We start from the raw sequence: 25,680 nt of genomic DNA, 5'->3' as shown, positions 1-25,680 counted from the left end.
CCCTGTGATAACTGTCACTTGGCCCTCCACACGCTCCTAATTACATACCTCAATTTTATATGTTTTTTATGATGTGTGGTGAAAAAGAAGAGAAAACCCAGCAGAGAGAGAGACTGAAAGACAAACGGAGTAGAGATTATGCACGGTGTCTCCACCCTGCAGGCTGGTAAAGCATATCGAAGGTTGGCTAGACTGCACTGGGCAGCTGCTGTGGCGTAAAGATGTGCCGCCCTGCCAGACACACAGATGTAGAGTAATGAGTCATTGTGTACTGGAATTTTGTCAAAAGCCTGCATCTCTCTTTTACCCCCTTGTTCTCTTCCTCCCTCCCTTTCACCCCTCCTCCCTCTTCCTGTATATCCATCTCGCTCTTTCTCTTTATATTGTGTCTCACTCCGTGTTTATACATCAATTAGACTTGAATTTCACTTTAATGAGTGTCTTCTCTGCCTTTCCGTTTGAAGAATGGGACCAACATGGTGTTCAGATGAGGACTTGACTCTCTCTTGTGACCACATGGTATAAAATAAAGTTTAATAAGGTCAGATTACACAAAGCAGCGGCAAAGGGCAGAATTTGTAAAGGTCACAGGCAGGGGTAGAAAGGTCTCAGCATGTAGCTCAGTAGGGAGAAAATGCAGAATAATATGACAGTGGGAAACAATGAACGACAAGAAAACAAAGTCAATGGAAATGCTACATTCAGTTTTAATTCTTTCCTTCGCTTATGCACCCAAGAATTGTTTTAGTCAGCGACCAAAGCCTACTGTACCTTTTGTTAACGTAAGTTGAGCTTTATTCATGAACCTTTATTCCTCATCTTTATATAACAGCCATATCTCAATGAAACGGTGTAAAAGGGGATAATTTTGCACGAATGATATGAGATGCTTTTTTATGGTTATTTTATCATGTTGCAATTACAAATTTACAACAAAGAGGCACAAGGCTGAGTTAAAATGCAGTCCACCAGTTGTGTCATTTATTGATTTACATACATGACACCAAGAGCTCCACTAAGACCAACAAGTTCAGAAAGAAACTAGCTGCCATTTATACCTTTCTACTTCGAGTAACTAGTAGGAAAATACCATGTGGGTATCATAGACCATATGATATAATAATTATTTACATAAAACAACAACAACAATAGATAGAATAAATAAATAAAGACATAATAATTCACACAAATATAAAATCTAGGGATAATTGAATAACACACAGACACCATGTCATATGGTTTGATCCTGGAGCTCTAAGCAGCACAGCAGAGAGGAGAGACCTAGAGATGTGCAGCGAGAGCGCACAGGAAGCAAGATCCCTGAATATTAATTAATTAAAGCAGCAGTGGGTGGAAATGGAGCAAATATGATTAAAAAAAGTAATGTTTATAAAACGGTCACTCTATCCTGACAGTAGTGCATGAAACAGGTAATCTGAAAAAAAAATCATGTGCCTCTGTGTCCTCCGGTGCTCCTAATGGCATCTGCAGGATTTCACAGACCGGAGGAAAACAACCAATCAGAGCCGAGCTGGAGCCTCGCCGTCCAGCTGCCGTCTATGAGAGCCAGCTGTCAATCACTTGCGAACTCTGACCAAACGGTCAAACTAGGCAGCGCTGATCAAATATGAATCAATATTCTGTTACTGTAATGCCTATTTCTCTCCTCAAATGTTTACAGAAACATCTTGTAGTGTACAGTTTAGCTGTAAAATGAGAAAGTTTGTGACCTGAGCACCGCCCACTAGCCCGAGCACAGCCAATAGGAACGCTCTCTCTGAGATGACCTGTGATTGGCCAAAGTCTCCTGTCATGGGTAAGATATTTTACAGCCTGAAAACAGAGCCAAGAGGAGGTGCATAAGTCTAGTTTTCTCTCAGAACACTTGAATTACAAAATTATGAAAGGGTATTATGGAACTTTTGCCCAATGATGCCAAAAACTGTCTGCTTACTGAAGCTTTAATATTATTGTATGCAATTTAAGCAATAAAAATGGTGATTTTTCTAAAAAGGAAACCAATAAGTCCATAATTTCAAGAGACCTGTTTTATTTTCTCTTTTGTATATTTACTATTGCTCTTTAAAAAAGCTAAAATATTTTTTATCCTATTATCGATGGAATAATCGGCAGAGTACTCGATTACTAACATAATCAATAACTACTGTAAAGCCCTATATTGAATCAACAAAATATGAATCTGCAACAATTTCCATAATCAATTAACTATGGGTCATTCAAACATAAAAGGCCAAACATCCACTTGTTCCAGCTTCTCCAATGTACCAGTTTGTGTTTGTGTGTGTTTTAAATCATTGTATATTGAATATATTTCTGTTGATTGGGGAAAAAAAGAAGAACTTGAGATGGGCATGTGTCGATATTATAACAGTTTATAAACAATTGAAAAAATAACCAATAGATTAAAGGGCAATGAAGTAATCAGTAGTTGCAGCCCTACATTTCATAAGATGGAATAAAATAATACAAACTACATCTAAAGGACAAATGTGAGTCTGAGCTCCACAGTTGTCCCTTTCCATGCACATAAACTCCACACACCTCTTCCCATCCAACAGCAGCTTTAGTTGGAGTTGAGACTGTAGCCAAACATGTTCCACACTCAGACAATGCAATGTGTTATCACCAGCTACAGTGCCATGCGCTGGCTGGCTGGGCTGATGTGTGGACCCAGCGTGGCTGGTTGTGGAGGAGAGATAGGATGCCGTGATAGAGCCCAGGGCTAAAGAAGAGCATTGTGTGTGTTGCTAAACCACAGACCCACAGTGTTGTCTTAGTTATGCATCAGAGAACTGGATGCGTCTTCTTCAATCGCCCAATTTCAGCTCCCCAGTTCCCTCACTGTCTCTCACATGCTGCCAGTTCTCTTATTTAGTCAAACGTGCAAAGCTATGTGTACAGGCTTAAATGGTGGAGACTGCTGCTTGCTGTCCTACATCCTAATGACTCGTCCTGCTCTCTCTCAGGTGTCCTGGTGTGAAAAGGTGGACCTAATGGACTGGAGCAATGTGGAAAACGGCTGATTGCCGGTAAGGTTCAAGAGGAAAAAAGTTTGAAAATGAGTGACACAGAAGAGATTTTCAAGGGTTGCAATAAGTCATGGATGAAATGAGGAAAGACGAAAATGGTTTCATTGATTGGATTACTCGGCAAACCATAGAAAGAGAGAGTGAGAGAGGAAATGGCTCAGAGATCTTAGTTTAATAGTATTCTTTCATACAGGCCCGAGCTAATCATCGGAGAGTGTGACTGACTTTGAGTTATCACCCCTTTTATTGTATCAAAATTGATCACATTATCTCCCATCCATCTCCTTACATTCATCTCTGGTGAAAGTGGTTGTCCGAAGCACATAATGGACAGATTAGAAGAAAACCTCTGTTCTGGCAACACTCAATATTTCCCCATTAGTGCGGTGGCCTCTGGGATTAGACCTTTGCCACACATTAAAGATGTCAATACTGCTAATATTGTTTTTGGAGGTCCTCCACCTTCTTAGAGCTACAGCTTGTGTAACCAGATCTGTTTGATAAGATCTATTGAACAGCGCTGACACTGGCAGTAGGAGACCTATAGGTCGTATTTTCTATTTGAGAAGGAAAGACTGGGGGATAAAATGGCCTGAGAGTATTTCTCCTAAAAGTAGCTTTATACTGTGAATTTTGATTCACGAAGCATGTCAGTATCTGATTTAGTACACACACAAAACATTCAATACACACTGAAATGAGACTGAATTTCACCTACGTGGCAAAATTGATATAGATTATTTCTGTAAAATGATTTATCATGTTATCCATTTTAACAGTTTAAATACACATTAGCTGTTTATTACAGAGCTAACCAAGCAGGTTTTTAATTATTAAGCGTATTCACACTGAAAAACACAGTATACGCAAAACAGTCACTATGCAGACCAAAAGAAAAGATTTTTGAGTCGATGGACGCTAATATTCTCCCACAATGCAATGCACAAAGGAAATGGAGGATCTGCTCACAGGTCATCGCCCAGCAACCAGGAAGAGTGCAAGGCTTTGAAGCAAATTTTCGTAATGGCCAAACAGTGGAGTTATTTTATAATTTCCGTGTCCGTCAGCGTCTGGGTCCGTGTCCAGACTGAGGGCTGGATCGAGGGCTGGGAGGCAGAGTTAAAGGAAACACTACTGCGTCTGCTCTATGGGCCGAATGGATGCAGAAGATCGCCGGATGATCCGGGTACTTTATCACTCAGCAGTCGAGCCATTTTGGCTTCATGCGCCACTGAGCAACTCTCATAAGAATGAATACGGAGCCCACCTCCAATGCTGTATCCAGTTCTCTTTATACATCCATGGTCGTGTCTAGTTGGTATAACTCTGATTTGCATAACTCTGGCGAGATGTTGGGCAGCAAGTTGCGAGATGAGTTTTTGCAATTTTCCACAAATCTAGGGTTACCATGTAGATGCAACCATGCTCACTACAGCTGCACCAAATTGGTGCTGGTTGTGGTAAAATAGCTTTGTGAACACCCAAGGAAACAAAAAATAACATTTTGTTGGCTATTTGTGAAGTTTTAAAGGCAGTGTTGGTAAGGGTTTTAGAAACAAATTTTGTCATATTAGCTGAAATTCTCATTGCATCCCGACAGCAATCAATAAATCAAATGCTCTGACAGAAAAAAAAGAAGAACATCCGGTATCTGTGGCTGTCGCAGGACTGTAAATAATTTCATTCGGCCCGAATGAATAATGATATATGATAATTTTGGGGGATGCCTGAAAGGACGGACTGTCAGTGTTGCCGACTTGGCGACTTTCTCGCTAGATTTCGGGACTTTTGGAGATAGTGCTGCTAGCTACTTTCACTGGAAAAGAGTTGACAAAACTGGACTTATTTTTTTGGCTGGATCATTATTAAAAATCTAGTGTTCTTTTGCTAGTTTCTCAAGATCGCCCACCCTGCCTTTAATTGGTAGTGATACTCCAAAGCTACAGTTTAATTGAAATCCATCAGCATGTTTTGTAGTGTAAAACATTTAAGTATGTTTATTTGTTTTGTATAGTAACTGCAAAAACATTATACAATGACAAATAGTATACACATTTGTGTCCCAATTACATACTACAATACATATTGATTCTAAGCAGATTTTGAGTATGTTCACACTAGAAAAGTGACAAAGTAAAGTATACTCGAAGTAGACAGAATACATACTAAATACAGTTAATGTTTGAGTGTACTGTTGATATTGTCCCACAATTCACAAAGGAAATGGAGGAGCTTCTCACAGCTGGAAAAAAAATACAAATAAATGGTTGGTGGTTGTGAAACAGCTCCAAAAATATCTTGGAAAACACAAGATAAGTATTAAATCTTAGGGAACACATTTTGTATTTGTGAAGTTTAACTGGCATTCGTATATACTGTATAGAATCTGTACTGTTATATGGATTTCTGACAGCTACAGATTGTCATAGAAATTACAAAAAAGCAGCAATGATGCTTTTTCACCACAAGAGAGCACCATCGCCCTTCCTTAAAACATGAGAGCACAAATCCAGCCATCATGTACCCACACATTGTACTTGTATTGTGGACAATAATCATACAACCTAACATACAATAAACATTAGCTAAAATGGATTTAACAAAATGACTGTATTTAATGTAAATGAATGTGTTAAATAATACCTTTTAAATCACTTATCAAGAAGGACAGATTTGAAATATCAAACCGTAATGTAGTTGGGATTATCAGTACAAATTACAAGTTAAAGACAGCAGTGTATGTTTTTGTGATGGATTTTTCAACATTATGGCCCTCTTTTTGACCATTTTCTTAAAGTGCTGGCTTCATGAATAACCGTAGGCTGAATCGCAGCCCTCAGCTCCGTCCTGTATATAATTTCAGTGGTAAATGAAAACGTATACTCCTGCATGTGGGAGCATCCCGTCCTCTCGGTGCGGCAGTGCTGAGGTCATATCCATTGGGATGGCCCGGCGGTGTGTGGACAGGATGAGGAATAGAGCCCTACTTTCTGAGTTAGATAAATACCTCCATCCGCCTTACTAGAGCATTCACCGGGGACAACACAAAGACCAAAATCAGCAATACATAAGCATCAATAATTAAGCAGCCACACACAGAGTGAGAGGGTGAAGGGAGGGTGGGGTCCTGGACTGTGCACAAGGTTGGCTCTGAAGTGATCCTAAACGCTGCTAATGTCTCTGAAACTCGTCACAGAGGACACAATGGAGCATTTTCTTTTAACTAAATAACTCAGCTGTATTGTCTTTTCCTTTGTCTTGGTTTTATTATTTGTCCTCTGTCCCCCAACGCTTCATTCTGTGTCTTGTTTCCGTTCGCTGCTAGTTTTCATAGATTTCTCTCAGACGACTAGACGTATTGGGTCAAACCTATCCTATGAACAACTACACCCTATGATGACCCGACCTGGCTCAGCCTGCGCCTTATCATTTATTTATGAGAGCCACTATCAGCGCAGTGCTGAACAAAACAACAGTGATGTCATTGCTTTCATTTCTTTCAGTGTGTTGACTGAATGATACAATCCCTTTGGCCACCAGCAGCATGATTAGCTTGGAAAGTTGAAACTAAAATAACAATTAAAACCTTAAAAAGTTTTTTAAAACCTGTCCTAAAGAATACGATAACAAAAGAATCTAGCTTATGTGCTGCCACACCGGACCTTTACTGGACTTTTGCTGCTGCTGCTGGTGTTTGCACACTCGTTAGTTGTATTATATTGTTATTGTGTTATAATATAGTGGTGCCGGAATGAGTCCTAAAACCCGGAAATGAGTTAGCATTTTATCACTTCCAGTTTCCCCGTCTCAGAGTCAATGGGTTTTTAGTTAAATGCCTGAAATAAGGTCTGTGGATAGATAGATAGATAGATAGATAGATAGGTAGGTAGGTAGATTGAGGTGTTACAATAGCAATTTACATAGATCACAAAAAAAGTGCATCACTTACAAAAAGACATGAGGTGAGTATGAAAAACACTGTATTTACAAATCTCTAAAGAAATGTACATATTAACTACTTTAAACTAGATAGAAAAAATACAATAAAATAGAATTAAAGATATATCTCTGCTGTGCAAACACAAGCTGAAGAGATTTTAATGTTTTGTTCTGCGATATAAAATACATCAATAAATATCCTACTAATTTTGAGGCCTTATGTGTCTTAAAAAAGGCGGTTGCTAACAAGTGGCTAAATGAGACTACAAAACGTCATCATGCCGACTCGTCCGCTTTTACAGCCTCGTTGTGTATACTTGTGCTCATGCGACCGTGGTGTAGTTTGTTTATAGCCTAACGTTATCTTTTTAATTCTGGTGATTGCACACTTCAAAAATCATAAAAGTGGTGTTAATTTGTGAAGATTATCTTGCTGAAGAAAACGTGTAAGTATCATAAATGTTTGTTTGCCACAGAGCTTATTTTCTGCAATAATCCAAAACCCAATAGAAAATTCCCATTGGCTTTTTGTTGAGGGAACCAGGATGATGCTAACTTCCTGGTTGGCCTACAAAAATACGTCATCCCTGGAGCACTCTATTGCTTATATTTGTGTAGTTATATTGCTCAGATTCTGCACTTTTGCACATTCATATTTATTACTAATCTTTTATCTCATTTGTGCCTTATTTATCTCTTGTAAATATGTGTCAAGTCTTTTAATACAATGCGCAATTCGAGGTTAACACAACTGCAATAATATTAATAATATTACAATTAATTTGCTTAATGACAATAAAGTTATTGATGGATTGATAGATTGATAGCTGCACTTTGTGGCTCTGCACACAATCAAAGAATCTAGATAGGAAAGGTTGAAAAGTTTATTTGTTTAATCCTTCTTTTCAACACACACACACACACACACAGTAACACACACTAACACACACACGTGGTGTTATTGTCCTCCAAGAGGATTCAGTCTGCAGGCAGTTTTATTTTGGAAGGAAAAGGGGCTTTGGTGTTATGTTCCTGTAGGGGCTCTGGGACAAGTGGAGGTCTAGGATTTCTTCCAGTGTCACTTTGTCCTTGTGGAGTTTCTATCCCTAGCTCTCTTTTTTTCCCCCTCTCCCTTGATTTTTGTACGTCTCAGTCGCCCACCAACAGGAATGGCAATTACTTCTGTGGACTGCATGGAAGATGAGTTTGTGCTGTGTTAGTGTCCTGAGTTTCCACCATGTAGTTTATGATTAGGCCACTAGGGGGAGAGGTAGAGCTGACACAAGAGATATGAAACAAAGTGGAGGGTGAAAAAGGGAAATGTGAGCACCTGAAAGAGAGGGGGAGACAGCTTAACTGTCTGAGAAGGAGACACAGAGGAAGACCTGATATAGCAGATAAGGAGTGAAGAAATATGAGAATTGTAGTGGAAAATGTAGAAAGACAAAGACAGTGGCAACAAGAGACAGAGTGGGATAAAATTGTTTGTCTGTCTGTGGTTTTTGTGTTTGCGGGTGAGAGAGAGAGAGTAACCTGTGTTCCCTCACAGTCGTCTTTGGCATCTCGCTCAGCAGTGTATTTCCATTCGCGGGGCATGGAGAGAGCAGTGACCTAAGGGAGACCCTGTAATTATCCTCTGTGTCTATGACAGGCCCGGATAATCAGTCTCACTGGGAATACTGGTAGAGATCTGTGGACGAGTGATTCTGAAAGGCCTAATCCTCAATGAAGCGCACTCAGAGCTCTCACACTGGTAACTGGAGTGCTCTCACAAGACGCCTTTTTGACACACTCACAGGTTACACTGTGTGTGTAATCCCTCTCTTATTCCTTTTCTCCTCTGTGTTTATATTATTTCTTAGTCCTAATCTCTCACTTACCGATGTTTGAATTAATTGTATTTTTGTTTTTTTCTTTGGCATAGATTTTGTAGAAATGAACAGGGTAAAAAGTTTTAGATTTTTTAGTGAGTCAGAATTCCTCAAATTAAAAGAAAATTAATTTTAATTTGCTCTTATTTTAAATTAAATTATTTTTCGTCAAAACTTTCCCAAACTAACTTTTCTGTCCAGCTGTGGCATGCAGCTGTGTCTGAGACAGCATGTCATCCAAGTAGGGCTGCGTAACGATCATTTCCATTGCCGATTAATCTGTTAATTATTTTGTTGATTAATTGATTAGTTGTTTTGTCTATAAAATATCAGAAAATGGTGACAAATGTCGAACAGTGTTTCCCAAAGCCCAAGATGACGTCCTCAAATGTCTTGTTTTGTCCACAACTCAAAGATATTCAGTTTACTGTCATAGAGGAGTAAAGAAACCAGAAAATATTCATATTTAAGAAGCAAAATCTATAGTTTTTCATGAGTAGCTTTATAGGAGAATGTGTGATGTGTTAGGCCTACAAAATAGTGCAGTTTGATAGCAGATATCATGAGCAAATAATAAGCTAAGTCACATCACAGAGAGTGTTGGGGCTTCAGGTAGGAAGCAAAAAAAAAAGTAAAGGTTAACATGCACTCTTATGCTTTGAAGTATCAGGATGTGCACACACAAACACAATGGTTCAACATCTCATAAATGTTTAACAGAGGCTTCACAAAGAAGTCAGTGATTTGGCACAATAAACCACAAATACACACACACACACACACACACTAATAACACATGAAAACACTTTTCAGTATCAATTAAAGTGCCAAAAAGTATGCGTGCACACGTTGTCGACATTTATACATATATGCTTCTCCCCATATTGCACTCTCACTGTGCAACAGGAGATGAAGTCCTTCCATTTCAAGTGTCCCAAAGTGTTCTGGGTCAAATTCATAGAGAAATAACGACGTGGATGTATACACCCGTTGACATTTCTGATGTCTGGGATGCTTGTGCAAGATGAGGGGAGCAGCATTCCCACAGGGGGGGCTGGGAATCAATTACCACTCTCCCGAGGCAGTGGATTGGCTACCGGGGAATGACAACATGCCAGACAGCCACACGGTCAGGCTGTCATCATTTGATTTACACATAATCAGCTCCTAATTGTATCACATTGGGCTGCAGGTACATGTAATTTAGAATAGAGTGTGAATTCACAGGGGTTTTGGCAGGCAGAGCTATTGTGTCCCCGTGGTAATGAATGAGAGGCGAGTGCTTTAATGTGCTTGGCCCCTGGTAGTCCTGTGCTGCTCACCGCGCACAGTCATGCAGGCTGGGGAACCAGACTTTTGTGCTTTGACAGTTTGATGGACAGCTGACATGACTGGCTCCGGAGTTGCCAGTCAATCCATAACTGGAAGTAGCCCCAATGCAGCCGTCTTCTGATCAAGAAACACTTCAAAGGATTTTTTTTCCTTCTCTTTCTGTATATTTTTGTTGTCTTCTCTCTCTCATAGTGATCAGCTCCATGTTGCAACAGTATCCTCTGGACAGTGTGGAGTTTGCAGCTATTCTTTGCAAAGTTTACAGGGAAAGAAATGGCCAAGTTTGCTGCTAGGTTATCGGGCAGCTTGAATTATTAATTTAATTGTGCTCTTATATCAGGTGAGATGCAATAAATCATCTCAGCCTTATGAGGTATAACAGACGGTATGATGCGTCCTCTTTCGTTAGCATTGTCTAAACTTAACTCTGTTTTGCATCCATGACATCAGACAGAAGGCGGCAGACTCCCTCGAGCATCAAAACGCAGACAGACTGAAAATATAATCACATGACTGCTCTATTAATCTGCTGTGTTATGGCCCTTGATCGATATATATTTTGCTCTTGTGCAACAATAACCATTTATCAAGTCAACCTCGCTCTGCAAAGGATAACCTTTTAAGACGTCAAGAAGAAAAAAGGTATGCTGTTTAATATGCAGCTTTAAACAGTTATATATATAGGAGCAGTATATTACGATATAGGTCATTTCATATCTCAATAATTATGTATATCACGATATAGCATGTTTTCTGGTAATTCAATAAATAAATAAATAGTCTATATCAAATAACCATATGGTAAAGCCTATTTTTGTATACTCCTGTGTGAATTAAATACTTGACAAATGAAAAGTACTAATTTTAAGAACTTGAGTGCAAAATGAACATAAGTTTCAAGGGAAATTATAGAGGAAAAAATAAATAAAGATAGTCCCAGCCTATAACTCGATAGAAATAATATAGGAAATATATACGGTAGACATTTTTATAACGTTTGACGATATATATCATCATATTGCCCAGCCCTAATATATATGCACTAGTATCCCAGACATCAGTGAAATACACTTTAAGGCATTACCTGTACAGTAATTCTGAATGACCTTTCTCCCTATTAAGTGTTAACAAGTTGGATGCAATGGAAATGTGATGCTATTATGGCACATTTTGTTCCTGACGTAACAAAGCTGAAGGTGAATATTTTTGTTGAACTAGATAACATTACATTTTCACTTCTGACTGAAATTTACCAACAACAATAAAAGACAAAACTTAAATCCCAGAATTATTAATGTTGTGAGTAAGGCTGGGCGATATGGCCAAAATCTTTACAATATAGGTAATTTCATATCTTGATAATGATATATATCACGATCTAGCATGTTTTCTGGTAATTCAGTAAATAAATAGTGGAGTAAAAATAATTTTGTATACTCCTGTGTGAATTAAATACTTGACAAATGAAAAGTACTGAGTATTTTCTCATTTTAAGAACTTGAGTGCAAAATGAACATAACAGTTTCAAGAGAAATTATAGAGAAAAAATAAATAAATATAGGCCTAGTCTATATCATGATAGAAACAATATAGAAAAATATATACGATACACATTTTTATATTGTTTTGACCATATATATTGTCATATTGCCCAGCCCTAGCGGTGACAAACATGTCAGGAGCGAAACACCAGGCCAGACCCATTCTTGACTTTTGACAAAGTCTGTTTAAATTCACGACGGCGTGTCCATTAAGAGAATAATCTGTTCACCTGTCAGGTGCAGCTGCAATGCCATTAGACAAGGACAAAGACAAAATAAAACCCTGAGGCTTGTCTGCTGAGAGTGAAAAGTAGCCTCAGCTTTTATACAAGTTCTGTTTCAATCTCTTTTGAGATATCTAATTAACTTATCAGTTCTTTTTTGTGGTGATATGAAATAAAGGTATATTATTGACAGACATACTTAAGGAGATGTAAGCAAACCTTCCAAAACCTTCCAAAAGCAAAAAAACAGAAATACATTAGTTAGATCTTAATGTAGTGGAGTTATTGTTGTCTTACAGACGTGTGTGTTTTGTGTAACACTTTCTCCTTTTTACATCTGCCATTATACATTTGATATATTTTTTTATTCACTCCATTGTTTTACAACCTTTTTTTTTTCTCATTGCTAGAAATGTGGATGTGGCTCAGTCTCACTCACATATCTTGCCCATATTTGTCTTAAAATATTACCAGCAGCAAGAGCTTGGGTAATTCACAGAGCTTTAAATTGCCAATCATTTCATAAGAAAATAAAATCCATAAAGTAAGTCTCACGTTCTAACAGACTTCCTAGCATTTAGGCTATGGCTTACAGTATATAAATTCAATAGACTCTCTTCAGTCTTTTACAGCCCCCTGTAGGGACTCACAAAGTCCTTTTCTCACAAATGTGGCAGCATTTCACACATTTGCAGACCGAGCAGACTTCTTTTTTTTTTTTTTCTCTAGGAAATAGCATACAATAGTTATGCAGTATACCATTTTTGACAATTCAATTATTTTTTTCTTTGTCATAAAAACATAGCAGCTCTTTTGCAAAGAGGATTTCAAGTTTTGTTGATGGTAATACAGGCATTATGGAGAACGATTAAACATTTCACGTTTGTTTGTATTCACCTTTATTCCTTTACTAGTGACAGTTTCTACAAAAACTGAACTAAACAAAAGTTAACCTTAATCGACTTTCAATTTGAATGATGGTATTTTGGTATCGGTAGACTTTGGGCATGTCAAACATATTCTAATCTGAACATAAAATGCATCCTGCTAAGCGTTTCAACAGTTCTTGTGTAGCCTGCAGCCTTCATCAAACCACTCTGTAACTCACAACGAAGCCACAGTGGAGAGTAGGATGTACTGTAGGCAGGCACCTTGTCTTAAAGGATTTATGACAGATGATAAATACATAAATGTTTTTTAAAAGTATAAAATTCAAACACATTTAAGTCCCTTCCACTGCAATCTTAGCTGCACAGCTTAATTGGAACAAAGGCTCATATTAAACTTTTTTTTTTTATTTAATTTTATCATTATTATATAAATAAAAGCAATTAATTTCCCTTGGTTTATCGTGCCTACATAAAGTAGGTAAAATATATTTATTTGTTATCAGTAACCACAAATGACAATCCACACACCTTTTCAGTTCAAGTTTGACCTTCAATTAAAGTATTCAGTTGAGTTAAATTTAAGCAATTTGTGTTTGTATTTTTCTTAAAGGTACTAAATGCGAGATTGGGAGCATTTCTATTGCCTCCGCACAGCTTTCAACATGGCGATGACGAGCTGGGCAGCGCATAGCTAACAGTGCTGACAGAGCTAACAGTGTTAACCTGGGGGAGAACCGGAGGGTGGGAGCTACGCTTCCGCAACAGCAACGTCAGTTGGGACGGCGTTATCTGCTGTACCGCCGTATGAGAGCAGTGCAGAGCGGTGGCAGTAAGCTAGCCAGTGGGGCACGCTCACATGCACAAACATGCACGCACGGCCGGCCCGGCTATGTAAACAAAGCACGGAGAAACTCGGATTACAACACACACGGAGGGAGAGTGACTTCATTCTCTGCTCAGGTAGACATTACTCCTCTACATCTTTACATAGACAATAGTTGTTTGGTGCTGTATTAATGCTCTGGATATCATATATAGCACCTTTAACATTTGAAGTGATGCAGAAATGTGATTTAATAATTCAAAGCCAATTGCTTTAATTCTGATGAAGCAAATCATCAACAACACGGACACAACAAGCACACGTACAAAACAGGAAGTCACGGCAGCCAAGTGGCAGCCCCGAAGCCAAAGGCCAAGGCAGCTACAGGTGCACCTCATTCTTTACCGCATGACTGAGATGGATCTCAGCAATTTCTGGTGCTAGCGTTGCACTAAGTTGAATCTAAATAATTCAACACCCGGAACGATTTTCAAATTGCTTTTTATTTTGAACAGAATACAAAACAGACAATGAAAAAAAACTCTTTTCTGTGAGTGCAGAGAGATTTCCTTGTCAGAGAAAAGCATGGAAAAACATTGCGTGGTAAATGATTTCATACATCTCTTCTCATGTCTGTAATATACTACACAGTGTAGATTCAGACTTTCACAGAATGCAGTGCCATTTTTTCTTTAAACTGCGCCTTTATTGCAGCTGTTGTATTTTTTTATTTTTTTTTTTCTATTTCAAAGCGGTGCAGCAGCTTCGACATTAGTCAGCATTTGTACGGTCCATAGCTGCAGCTTCTGAGGAACAAATTTACAAAGCAAGCTGTTTGACACACACACACACACACACACACACACACACACACACACAACTCCTCCACTTAACAACTCTCCCCCTCTCTGCTTTCTTTCTCCCGTGTTTTTGCAAAGTAAACAAACATCATTTCGAGTGATTCCTCCCAATCCATCCCTCTGCCTCTGCAGTGTGCTTGAGCCTGCCTCGCTGTGCTTGTCAGAAGAGCTCCTTTAATCGCTCAGTGCCGGCATGTGATGTTCAAGGCCCGCTCCTCCTCCCAGCCATCTCCTCTCTTTATCTGTCAATCACTGGCGCTTGAAAAAATAAAGCCCCGATGCCTTTATTTCAAGAGGTGCCTGATCAATATCATCAATCCATCTACCTCCCCTGCTCGCACTCCCCACATGTTCTTTCTCTTCATCTCTACCCCTCGTTCTCTTTCTTTACTTCTCTCTCTCCCCCTCTCTCTCCCTCTCTCTCTCTCTCTCTCTCTCTGTCTCTCTCTCTCTCTCTCTCTCTCTCTCTCTCTCGGTTGCTGCAGCTGTATCCATTTCCTCCTGGCAAAAAGGGACTTTATGAATAAATGATACTGAATTGCTGAAGGTTCAGATACTAAATAATGAATTTCACCACCAAAAACACAACAACTTCTCCAATCATAAAATAGCTCTCCCCTTCCATATTGATTGTGCTTGTGCAACCAGATGCAGAGAGCACAGTCTGCATCCGTCCAAGGTAGAAGACCATACAAGGGAAAATGTATAAAATGATAGGGAGCCACCTGTTTTTTTTTAGCTATAGATATCTGATAAGAGAGGCGAACAGCTGGGCGCCTATGGCGGCTACACTTTTCTCTGAGCTCCTCTCTCCTCTTCGCTGAAGCACTAAGAGCGGAGTTGGTCTGAGGGAGGCGGAGGAGAGAAGAAAAAAATCAGAAAACTTTCCTTCACGGGACATTTAAAGTAAGTGCGGTCATCTATTCTGTGCTACGGCAACGGGCGATGCTGTGTGTGTGTGTTTGTGAGAGTTGGTGTATGTGTGTGGTTATGTGTGTGTGTTGGAGCTGGCTTGAAGGAGAAAGAGTATTGGCTGGTGAGGCCATGATTTTTTTTTTTCTCTTCTTCAGGTCATAGTTGGTTGAGGTGCAGCTGTAGTGGAGAGTCGCTCCGCACTGCTGAAATTATATTTTGATTAGTCATCTCATTGTTCTCCTACAATAATAATAATACGACGAGAAAACAGCTCACAGGGGCAACAGCGCGTAAATGGAAATGTGTCTCGGGGGGTGACGGGGTTATTGTACCGGAGGTTTTCAAATATTGTTTCCTATTCTTACCTTTGCATGCGCTCTAATGCCTCCTAATATAAACATACATATATTACAAGCTGGGGGAGAGCAGTTCAGCTGTAAAGATGAGTGTTTATGTGTGTGTGTGTGTGTGTGTGTGTGTGTGTGTGTGTATGTATATATATATATATATATATGTGTGTGTGTGCATATATGTGCAAATGCCTGAAATTCTGCTGGAAGTGATCGGAAAAGATCATTTGTGAATTTTAATATTAATCTATATTTTTCCATCATTCTCTCTACTGAACTTGTAGGTAGATACAACATTTTATAATAATAATAATTTATTTATAGAGCACTTTTCATAGCACTCAAAGACAGTTTACACAAGTTAAAAAAAATTATAAAATGTATTTATAAAAAAGTTATATATTTTAATGAACAATTAAAGTAAATATATATTGGTTGAATCATGATCATGGAAAAATATTATATATTTATGCTATAAAATTACTGAAAATCCTATGATTTTTTTGGGGGGCGATTAACATAAATATCAAGTAAATTACAGTAAAGCACAATAAATCTAAATAACAAATGCAAATCAAAGCATCTTTCTTACTTTCTATATTTTATTAATATTTCTATACATATATGTTTTTTTGTTATTTTTTCGGTATTATTACATATTGATGTATTCCACTTATTGCATGTATTATTCAGTAAAATGCATACACTGGTATGTTATACTATATGGAGTAATGCAGCAAGTCATTGTGGCGAGGGATAAATAATTGATATCTCAATGAATATGCAAATGAGAAAGAGAGCGAGAGTCGGAGAGGTGGGAGCGTGGCGTGTTGCCGGTGCACGGAGCTAAACAAAAGGCCCGTGTGATTTCCATCATCCAATTAAGAAATATTACAGCCGCCATGTTGGGACTGCGACCGTTTAGAGTTGTTTGGGGTCCTGCATTCATGTAGCTTTGTGTCGTGCTTTTGGGGAAGCCTTTGAAGTAATTGTGTTGTGTATTTCCCTAGATGGGGTTTTTATTTTTACATGGTGAGATACAGTTTAACTCAACAGACAATAAATCAGGGAAGGATGGGAATTTATTTTAATGAAGTTGGGTCTATTAGTATGTAACAGATGGATATGGTATTCACAAATGCACAATTCATTTAAACAGCATGTGTAGCCATAAAGAATATATAACTATAGTGTGAAGTTTGATTTTTGCATCCTCTCTGTCTCACTGTTTTACACACACACGATATCATGGTTGCTTTCCCTGGTTTGCATTAGCCGTATTTCCTACAAACTCAGGCAGACGAGGGCTTGTGCAGCAGGAGCACAGCAACCTTTCAGCGCTCGACTCTGAGAGAAAAATTAAAATTTGATGTTAATCAAGCCGACCGAGAGCTAGAGATGACAGGTGCTTTCTACTCTAGTTAGCCCAGTCTCTTTCCATTTGGCATCACCGCTGAGCTCCAGCTCAAAGTTGCCCTTTTTAGCCCCATCAAATGGAACTTGCCAATCAGTCACTTCATGTTTTAGCAGCATTTATGGTTTTTGACCAAAGTGCACGACTGTGACTGATTCTGGCCCCGTGAATAATTAACGTGATTAATGAGAAAAGCTGCGAGAAGAAAATGCAAGCTGTGGATTTTGTGAGCTACTGACATGGAACATGTTAAATTTGTTTCAGTCGGGTGTGCGTAGTGTATGGATAATTTAAACTGTGTGTGGCCACCAAATAACCATTTCCTGTTTGTTATTTTTGTAGATGTGACATTAATATACATAAATATTAATGTAGCCGTATGACAGCCATATGAAAGATATGTCAAACCTATTTAGGGCTGTCAATCGATTAAAATATTTCATCGCGATTAATCGCACATTTTTCATCAGTTCAAAATGTACCTTAAAAGGAGATTTGTCAAGTATTTAAAACTCTTATCAACAGGAGAGTGGAGAAATATGCTTGCTTTATGCAAATGTATGCATATATTTATTATCAGAAATCAATTAACACAAAACAATGACAAATATTGTCCAGAAACCCTCACAGGTACTGCATTTAGCATAATATGCTTAAATCATAACATGGCACTCAAGCCCAACAGACAACAGCAGCTGTCAGTGTGTCAGTGTGCTGACTTGACTATGACTTGCCCAAAACTGCATGTGATTATCATAAAGTGGGCATGTCTGTAAAGGGGAGACTCGTGGGTACCCATAAAACCCATTTTTATTCACATATCTGGAGGTCAGAGGTCAAGGGACCCCTTTGAAAATGGCCATGCCTGTTTTTCCTCACCAAAATTTAGTGTAAGTTTAGTGTACGTTATTTAACATCCTTCGCGACAAGCTAGTATGACATGGTTGATGTATGGTATGACATAGGTTTTCTAGTTTCATATGATACCAGTATCTTCACTCTAGCTTTAAAACCGGCTACAACCTAAAAGTCGCAAATTGAAATTAGTGGCGTTAAAACAAATTAATCTTATTATCACGTTAACTTTGACAGCCCTGCTATAAATCTATCTTTTCTAACTCTGTTCCTCTGATCCACTGGACCTTTTACCTTATCTTCAGATTATGGGGTCAACCCCCCCTTGTCCTCACAAACACACACAAACACACACACACACACACACACACACACACACTCATATCACCCCCAGGGACTTGGCCCCCAGACAGGAGTCACAAGGTTGAGTTGGTCATTATGGAGGTCCTTGACTAAGGCTCAACACAAACGTACGATCCCTAACATTGGCCTCCTACATTCCCCAGTGAATGATACGTGTGTGTGCGTGTGTGTGTGTGCGTGTGTGTGTGTGCGTGTGTGTGTGTGTGTGTGTGTGCGTGCGTGCGTGCGTGCGTGCGTGCGTGCGTGCGTGCGTGCGTGCGTGCGTGCGTGCGTGCGTGTGTGCGTGTGTGTCAGGGCCAACTACCTGCCCTGTCAAATCAAATGTGACCAGCGTGTTGTTCTTACAGCTAACTACGATGCAATATAACTTCAATAAAACGAGAAGCAATTTCCTAGCAGCTCCATCATGCTGTAATCTACACTGTCTGAACTTCCCGGTGCGTTTGTCAGTGATTCATAATGACTGAATACTAGAGACCAGAAAAAGCTTTAAAAGATGGAGCTTCACTGCATTTTAGAGCCATTTTAAATCTTATTTCCCTGCTTCCTGGGCAAGATCTGATAGAGAGAGAGAAAAAAAACAGATTTCTCCTCCACTCTGTCGAGCCCCTGAATTATTAGGGGCATCAATATCTTTAGCATATTGCCAAGGGCTTCCAGACAGTATCTGCTTTCATTATTAGTGTCAGCTCAATTATAGCTCACACCCAACTGTTTCTCAACATCTAATAGCATCAATCGACAGGGATAGTTGACGAGCCAGCACTCGCACGAGCATTCGCACGCACGGCCGATACTTTAACCCGCACGTGCAATCACACCTCCCGTGCGTCTGTGCGTTCTGTTGCGTTCTGTCATCTCGCTAATGTACACGGCTGAGAGGAAGCACAGGGCTCATAATGGAGGCCATGTTCTTAGTGGCGATGAGCAGCTGATGCAGCCTGGCCCATTTTCATCAAATATTAATGGCATGGAAAAATACACCCGGACTGAGGCCTCGTCCACAGCCAAACTGGAGAGGCTGGGGGAAAGAGCAATGGGGAGAAAGTGCAGCGAGTGTGTTTAGAAGTACTGTCTGATGGCCATAATTAGGGCCGCACCAATTAAAAATTCAAAAGCCCCAGTTTATTTGAGCGCATGAATCTTCCACTCGCTGCGGCATTTATTTCCCTTTTACAAAGTATTTTATTTTACAACGTCAATTGAACTGGGCTTTTCTCCTTCTGCACTCCTTCCTCTTGTCTCGCGCTTTCGATTTCTCGCTCGCTGCCTCTCAAGTCAGAGAGCCGTTAAAAGAAGGAGAGAAAAAAAAAAAGGCAGCATTTTAAAACATGCTCAGCGCATTCTTCAGGAAAACTCTTGTCAGGTTATGCAAAGGATTGGCAGCCATTAAAGAGGAAAGAAGAGAAAATATCACATGATGAAGACACAAATAATGAAGTATAACTGGTGATAACTGCACTCCGAGGAGGAATGCATTTGATTTCTCAGACATGCTGCATTCTAATCCTGGAAATAATACAGAAAGTATGATAAAAATGAACTCACAGAGGGACTGCTTTTCATGCAGGTTAGCATTTGACCAGCCCCAACTCAAATTATTCACAATAACAGCCTTTTTTCTTTTATTTCCTCTCATCGTTCCTGCTCTGTTTAACCATAAAACCGTCACTGACAGCATTCAGAAACAACCTTTGGCACGCAACAAAGCAGATAAAATGGGAGATTTCTAGCCTGTGCTTTGTTTGATTATACAAACAATCGCTTCACCTTTTGTGTCAGCATCACAAGAAGAAATGAGCGATGAAGGGCTGTGTGAAAAGAGCTAGGCTTTAGGGAAACATTGACTTCCTTCCTTTTTCTTTTGCTTCGCTCTCCTGTTTGCTCCCTGTGCCCTCTTTATTTTTGCTCTCTATCACCCGCTATCTTTCCCTATTATCTTTCACCCATTTTCTTCTCTTTCTTCCTTATATTCCTTCCACCTCTCTTCGTCTCTCACACATACACATGACACACATTTGAGCAGTCTATTCCTCTTTTGAATAACACCTCTTTTATTAGTTCGGGTCTTTTCTCTCTTGCCCGCTTTAAACAGAGAGGGGAGATGGGATTCTAAAGAGCTGCCAGGGGCTCAGTTTGCACAGCGCTTTGATGTCATTGAGATGCTGTGAGAGCAAACACACACACACACACACACACACATACACACTCACACACACACACACACTCAGTAGACACCTCTACATAACCAGACAGCATGCACCCCCCTCTCATGCACACACATCTAAACATGCATACAGTACAGATGCGCTTGTGGCTGCAGCACCACACATAGATGCTCACACTTTTCCTTCCTTCTCTCTGTTTCTGTCTCCTTGTTTTCCTCTTTCTGACCCGTGACAACATTTCTTCCTTTATCTGTGCTTTCTCATAAAGACGGTGAAATATTTCAACGTGTTCTCATGCAACGGTTTGTATGATATCTTACAAAAAAGTTATTCCTCTTTTTGCTCGTTACACGCATACAGTCTTTTCAAAATAAACTTCTGTTTTCACAGGAAACAACTTCCGTAGGTTTAGGCAAGAAAACTACTTAGTTAGGCTTACGCACGGGCCACACAGGGAACATCAGCAGCACATGGTGGCTGCCTCGCTGAACCACTGCGTTTCCCACGCGTGGGGCGTCCACACCGGCAGCATCTCTGCTGCAGCGCTGCTGCTGCCAGCCCTTTCTTTCGACATAGAGTTTGGCTTTCATAATGGCCATTTCATTTCATTATAAATGTCATTTATATTTATGTTAGACAGAAAAAGGATAAGAAGTGTGCGTTCATTTGTAAACAATAGTAATATTATACAATTAAAACCCCATACTTTATTCATTCATGGAGCCGTGCAAGTCACTGCATGTTCTACAACACTGTCCTGCAAATATTTCAGAATAAAGGTTTTGTGTTAACAAATGAAGGAATGCTATCTAAAGAAAAAAATGCTTGAGGGCTTTTATTTTTAAATGAAAGCAGGTGTTGATTCAAAAATAAATCTTTACTTTTTTTCATGTCTGTGACCTATTCTACAGATACAGACATTGGAGCTGTAGTAATGTTGCTTATATGATGTCAATATACAGTCAAAAGATCACCTTCACTGTCTGTTGTTGCTCTGAACCGCATGCCAAGCCGCTTGAGCCACGCTGCTCACACGGGCAGTGGCTGTTCTAACCTGTTAACATAGACGCCGAAATAAAGCCGCCACGCGCCGCTGACGTTCCCCGTGTAGCCCGGGCTTTAGGAAAAGATCAACTTAGTTAGGTTTAAGCAACAAAACTACTTAGTTAGATTTAGGAAAAGATCGTGGTTTTGCTTAAGTACATCAGTTATGTGACAAATATATCAACGTTGACTTCTGGTTTCACACGGGACATGAATCCGATATTTTATGACCCACCCATCCACATCCATACGCGGCGATCGCCGTTTCTTGAACATCCTGGTTCACGATAATGTTAATTACACACAAATTGATTTCATGGGATATGCACAAATTACAGTGTATTATTTTTCATAGGTATAGCTATAAACAGTGTATGAGAACAGTAATTGAAATATGGTAAGATTCCCCAACAACGCCTGATAATGTAGTTGTCGTGATAAAACACTTGGTCACAATTTTGGATTATCTGCAGTCGAGAGAATTGGCATAATTTAGCTCAGATACACACTGATTCTCATCTGTTATCCTGATGGGTTAAGGGGATGCTATTTATCTTTTCACAGAGAGGTCAAGAGCCCTGGGAAATGGAGGGAATAATCAGAAGTAGGGCCATGTCTTCATTATGTCCAAATGAGGTTGGGAGAGATTGGACAAATACGACACGTGCGCATTCAGCACTTCATATTCATGACCCTATTAAAGTGGTCTGGAGTCATTTTCTGAGCAAATTTGATCAGATCAACCCAAGGCATTGAGGCTGATAAGTGTTATTTGAGCCCGGACAAAATGAAAGAGATTGCGGAGATTAACACGTATGGTAATGTGCTCAAAGTGACAGGCACACAGTGGTTTTCATGTAGAACGTAGTCTGTATGGATGTGCTTCTTTTGCTTAGTGTTACATGGCTCACAGTGTCTGCCACATCCCTCTATAAGTACCATTGTGAGAAGCAGATTATTGTGTGTCGTGTTGTGTCGTGTATGTATGTGTGTGTGTGTGTGTGTGGGTGGGTGGGTGCGGGTCGCAGAGCCTCCAACCAACCTTGACTAACAAGCATATGTTAATTATGTAGGAGATCACAGGCAGGTCATCCAGCACTCTGCCACTAAAAAAGGGAGTAAGATGCATTACTGGAGGGCATATCCGGGGCTGGGGATGGGTATAACACCAGCCTACGCCACCACCTCTCTCTCTTCCTCTAACCAACATCCCCCTCATCATCCTCCTTTTCATTTGTTGTTCCTTTAAAAGCATCTTTCCCTGCCTCAAAGTTTTTATTTCATTAATGGTGTCCACTTTCCTCTAATATAAAATATGCATCAACTAAAAGCACAGGAAGGATCTTTGTATTACAACCCTCAGACTGTTAATCTCTATATTAGGACATCTTATCACATTTTGCATTAAAGAACATTTCCAGTTTTATATAGTTTTCCATAGTTTTGGATCCTGCATTCTATTAATTAAAGTAATTGTTGTCATTAAAACACACAACATGGCCACAAGTTTAGCGAGGCTAAAATCACAACCTGTGAGACAAATGAACAAACAGTTTAGTCAGATTATTAAAGCACTTTATTTGGAGATAAAACTAAGCGCACCCAAAATTTTGGTAATAATCCATCATTGCACTGGAAAATGTTGTGTGCACAGTCTGTGATGGATGTTTGGGAGACTTTTCAACGGACCGCTACAACCGGCAAAGCAGGGTCACGTGACCAACGGGGGTAGCCCAACTGGCACTACCGCTGGCGAGCTATGCCAGCATGTTTACCGCCGGCTGACCACGATCGGCATGTTGTTCTGCGAGTTTGTGGGTATTTGAAAAGAATGTTTACATTTACGTAATGTAATGCAACGCCATATTAGGGCCATCATAGGTAAAAAAAAAAAAAAAAAAAAGCGTATTTCGTGTAACTCTATGACTTTATACTCTCGCAATTTTATGAGTTTTTTTCTTGTAAATTTGCCACTTTTAGATCTCAGAGAATCAGGTGGGTCGTCCTTTAACCACAAGATTGGCGGACCGACCCCCTGCTCTTCCTGTCCGCATGTCGAAGTGTCTTTGAGCGAGACACTGAACCCCAAGTTGCTCCCTGGGCGCTTTATAGCAGCCCACTGCTCCTAAATGCTAAGAATGGGTTAAATGGTCACAAGAGGTCACATTTCATATGTACCTGTATGTGTATGATGATTGTAATAAAGTTTAAGTTTCAAGGTAAGAATATCAGAGTTTTTTCCTTGTAAATGTATAACTTTAATCTAAATATTACCCCTGGCTCTGTAATTATGTTTTTTTTTTCACCTACAACGCCCTTAATACACCGTCGTACAATGGACACATTTCAGTTGGAATTGATCATTGAAAATATCTTTTTTATAACAGTGGCATTGAGCTTTGCTCTATGTCTATCAGACACTCTGCACAGAACTGAAACAAGAGTTGATTGATTACAAAGTAATTTATATTGAAGGGATCCTTCACGTAGCATGACTATTCATCTGGTCATATGTTGGAGGGAGGTTGCTCCTTTCACATTGCTTTTACATTAAAACATTTTTGCATTCTTCAAATCATAATTTGTCTAAACTAAACCGAAGTGAGAGAATAAAGAAATGCAGCAGGCTGATTAACAAGCTTTACTGCATTTTTCCCTTTGGTGTAGAAAGTTTTACTAATTCTCCAGGGACAGTTGTGTGACAGTATGTACTTCTTTACTGTTTCTTCCTACACTACAAGCAGACAAGCTAACCGAACTCCTTCAGCTGTCTCGTTCAGTCAAGTGCCCCTCGCCATGCATGTTACAGCTGGTCGTCAAGAGTCTTCCCTGGTCGTTTTAGTATAATTGTATCGCTTCTCGTCCAAATAAGTTTGACCTTGGGTTTTGTTTTCAACCTATATGAGCCTATGACTGCTCATGTTGCCCCATTGGGCTTCTTTTTAGCTTGTTCACCAAACCCTGTCTGCTAAAAAATACGTTCCCATACAACTAAACTGCATTCTCAATTACATTTTGAGGTAAACATATTTTCTCCCGGATTACAAATGCATTTTAAACAGTTTTAATTTTGTGGTTAACTTTGTAAATTGAAGAAAAACAAAACAAAAAAGCAACAAAACTACTTAATTAGGTTTCATAAAAAAATAAACCATTATGATTAAAATAAGTGAACACTGACTTTTAGTTTCACATGGGACACAAACAGCAGTCTCCTGGGTGAAAGTCCTGGGTTTGTTTGGGCCACCCACCACACCAACCATCCTCCCTACGCAGGCTTCCTTGGACTATCATTACAAACATTCTTGCGATACGTCAAAAAAAAAACATAATCTGCGACAAAATACATATCCCTCGAAATGTAATTCACAGTTTTGTTGTATGGGAACGTAATTTTTATTGAGACAGGGCTGGTTCACCATATACCCGGTGAGTACAATGTTATTGTAACTAATAGGAATGATGGTCAAAACTATGAAAATAAGACCCACGTTGTAACAAACCAGAGTTATCCTTCAACACGCCTCCAGCAGGCAGTAATACTGAGTCACGCCAACGCCAAGATTCTCCCCTTTTGGTTTTAAACCCCACCCACCTCTCCCTACCCCCCTATGGCTTCTTCCTGACTCCCCTGCTGCTCCTTCCCCTCTCCCCCCTCTCTCTCTCTCTCTCTCTCTCTCTCTCTACGACACACACACGCACACACACACAGCGCTCTACCCTCTACCCCCTACCTCCAACCCCCACCCCCAGGCCTTGCCCCAGAGCACATTGATTGTGCTGTATACCTAATTACTGCTCATAATCTATTCATTTCACCACCGCCAAAGAGGGCAGCAGCTGTCACACAACACACCACCAGGGGACGGGAGGAGGGACACTGGGGCTGGAAACCGTGATGAGGATTAAAACTTGAAGGAAAGACTGACAGCTTGATGGCAGCAGTGATAACAATCACTCCTCAGAGGGCTTCATGCTCAACATGTTTTGCTCAAATTCTAAAAAAAAAAAAGTTATAAGTTTTGATGTGTGATGGAGATG

The 25,680-nt window shown here is 39.7% G+C and overlaps 1 long non-coding RNA gene across 1 annotated transcript in view; it reads left to right on the top strand.

Annotated features, from left to right (window-relative positions):
* LOC119478585 overlaps positions 1-25,680 on the top strand; it is a 112,814-nt gene that overhangs the window by 50,162 nt on the left and 36,972 nt on the right. The window contains exon 2 of the long non-coding RNA XR_005204465.1: positions 2,988-3,050. This is a non-coding gene — a long non-coding RNA (uncharacterized LOC119478585). The remainder of the gene's footprint in view (positions 1-2,987; positions 3,051-25,680) is intronic.

Source organism: Sebastes umbrosus, chromosome 2, assembly GCF_015220745.1.
Source record: "Sebastes umbrosus isolate fSebUmb1 chromosome 2, fSebUmb1.pri, whole genome shotgun sequence".
Classification (NCBI taxonomy): Eukaryota; Metazoa; Chordata; class Actinopteri; order Perciformes; family Sebastidae; genus Sebastes; species Sebastes umbrosus.
Note: the sequence above shows the minus strand (reverse complement) of the source record. Positions and strands in the feature narration are given on the sequence as shown.